Source organism: Myotis davidii, unplaced genomic scaffold (assembly GCF_000327345.1).
Source record: "Myotis davidii unplaced genomic scaffold, ASM32734v1 scaffold1437, whole genome shotgun sequence".
In the NCBI taxonomy this organism is placed as follows: domain Eukaryota; kingdom Metazoa; phylum Chordata; class Mammalia; order Chiroptera; family Vespertilionidae; genus Myotis; species Myotis davidii.
The window spans coordinates 1,187,056-1,189,526 of NW_006288601.1; positions in this window are offsets into that span (position 1 = coordinate 1,187,056).

Here is a 2,471-nt window from a genome sequence, read left to right on the forward strand (position 1 = left end):
ACTAATTAGGTGACCTTAAACATGCCACTTTAACCTCTCTGGGTCATTGATTTCTCATCTAGAAGATGAGACTTTACAACTTTTTCAATTCCAGGTAAGATTTTTCCTCTTGTCCAAAGGAAACATTAAAATTTTTCCTTTAAAAATCAAGAGAAATTCTGATACCTTTGGTAACTCACCTAACTTCAATGAACTTCAGTGTAATCCTCTGTAAAACAAAGATAAAAGAGCCCGCCAGTTCAAAGGACGGTGTAAAGGTCAGAGGAGAAAATGCAGATAAAAATGCACAGATAATTTCAAAATCCTCATAAAAATGCAAGGCATTTTAGTGGAAAATGTAAGCAAGCAACATTATTGTTGTTCAGTTAGGATAGTGTGCTAATCTAGCTAAGGAAAGTGACTGATTCTTTGAATGACGACTGTTCTACAGCCACTGGGTGTACTCCTATCTTATCTACAAGTACAAAGACACACATTTGATCACAAAGTAAAGTAACTTTTATCCTGGAAGGATTACACAACACAAACTGTACAGGCTGAAGTTACCAAGTCATCAGTTGAGATCTAAATTAAAGCCTGGTTATGGTTTCTAAAAGTATTCTTAGAATTTTCATAATTACTCTGAATTAGAATCAACAAACTTCTTGTATTTTGATAATAACTTAAAGGGCATATTTTAACATGAAGGGAACTCTATGATAAATAATCTGATTGCAAAGACATAGCTTCTCATACAAACACATCTATCTTAGCATTCAAGTGAAACAGAAAGAGGCTAGTTAAACAACAACAAAAACGCAGAAATACAGATGTTCTGACACTAGTTGTTAATGTTTTCCCTAGGAAACTCTCAACTTGTCCAACATACAAAGAAAGTGGCAGTGTAGGAATCTAAGCTAGCTTAATGTAGCAGCATAATAATGTCAGCATTATTTATTACACGTCCCCTAACATATACAACAAGCCATATCATATATGACCCTCAAAAATCTCAAACCATTCTAGATACAAAAATTATTTTCAATTTTGAAGTTAACTTTCATGCCAATCTACTTCCTCTATACACTTAACCATTTTCTTTTCAGTATATTCAATAGCAATATTTTAAGTACCATATTTAGGCAATAAATGATTTCCCAACAATATTCCAATGAGACTTTTAAAAATATTGATCTTTTCTCAAATATCAAAACGTAACCTGGACACTATACTGTCTTCCCTAACCTCATCTGGAACACTTTTTGAGTATAGTCTACTAGTTCATGTTCATTGAACCAATTTTATTGCCCTAAAAATATAAATTCTAGAAGCTTTCTGGATAAATCCTATTTCTAGCATACAGGATATAGTAAATTCAACATATAATATCTGACAGGTAAGCAGTCACCCTTTATGCTTACAATCTGTATTATCTCTGCATATCTTAATATCAGTGCCAACAAACACTAGCCAAAACGACAAGCACAGTGTTAATAGCAAGTGTTAAGGTTCTGAGTAGTAAGTGTGAAGAGGAGAAGTCAGAGGTAGGGGAAAACTAAATGCAAAATTTAAGGATAAAAAAGTTGGCCTAGACCAGAGATGACAGGAAAACAAGATTAGAAAAAAGGTGTTTGCATCCAAGAAATCAAACTCATTCTTAACCTGTTCAACCTAAAACAATTCTTATTCTTATCAAGGAAAATGGAGCCTTTTAACAATGTGTTATCCTGGCTACTCTGAGAATGTCTTTGTTAATTCAAGGCACATCTTCATGGCCCAGTCCTACCTTTCTCATTCACGCTTTTTTTTTTTTTTTTTGGTTTTGTTATTGTTGCTGTTTACTGCTATAGGCCAGTACCTAAAAAGCACCTAGCACATAAACTGTCAAATGAATAACAACCTTTGAGGGAGGCATTATTATTATTATCCTGGTTTTACAGATGAGGAGACTAAGGCTTAGCAAGATGAGTAACTTGCCTAGGGGTTAAACCATTAGCCAGAAACAAACCTGTATCTGTCTGACCACAAAGTCCTCATTTGTACTCTACCCTCACTGGGCAGACTACCTTCTTAATGCCTCTCACTGTGTGTCTTTACTGGTAGCAGCATTCCCTTCTTAGGGGAAGGCTCAACTCAAGCGTCAACTGCTCCATCAACATTTTCCTGGCTATCCTCAACCTCTGATCCCTGCTATGTTCTTCTATACACTTCTCCTTCCTTTATGCTGTGTCCTCTTAGAGTTGTATTATTAGAGCCCTTTGCTGCACTTATTTTTAAAAATATATACTTTTTATTGATTTTTTTTGTTTGTTTACAGAGAGGAAGGGAGAGGAATAGAGTTAGAAACATCGATGAGAAACATCGATCCGCTGCCTCCTGCACACCCCCAACTGGGGATGTGCCCGCAACCTGGGCATGTGCCCTTGACCAGAATCAAACCTGGGACCCTTCAGTCCTCAGGCCGACGCTCTATCCACTGAGCCAAACCAGTT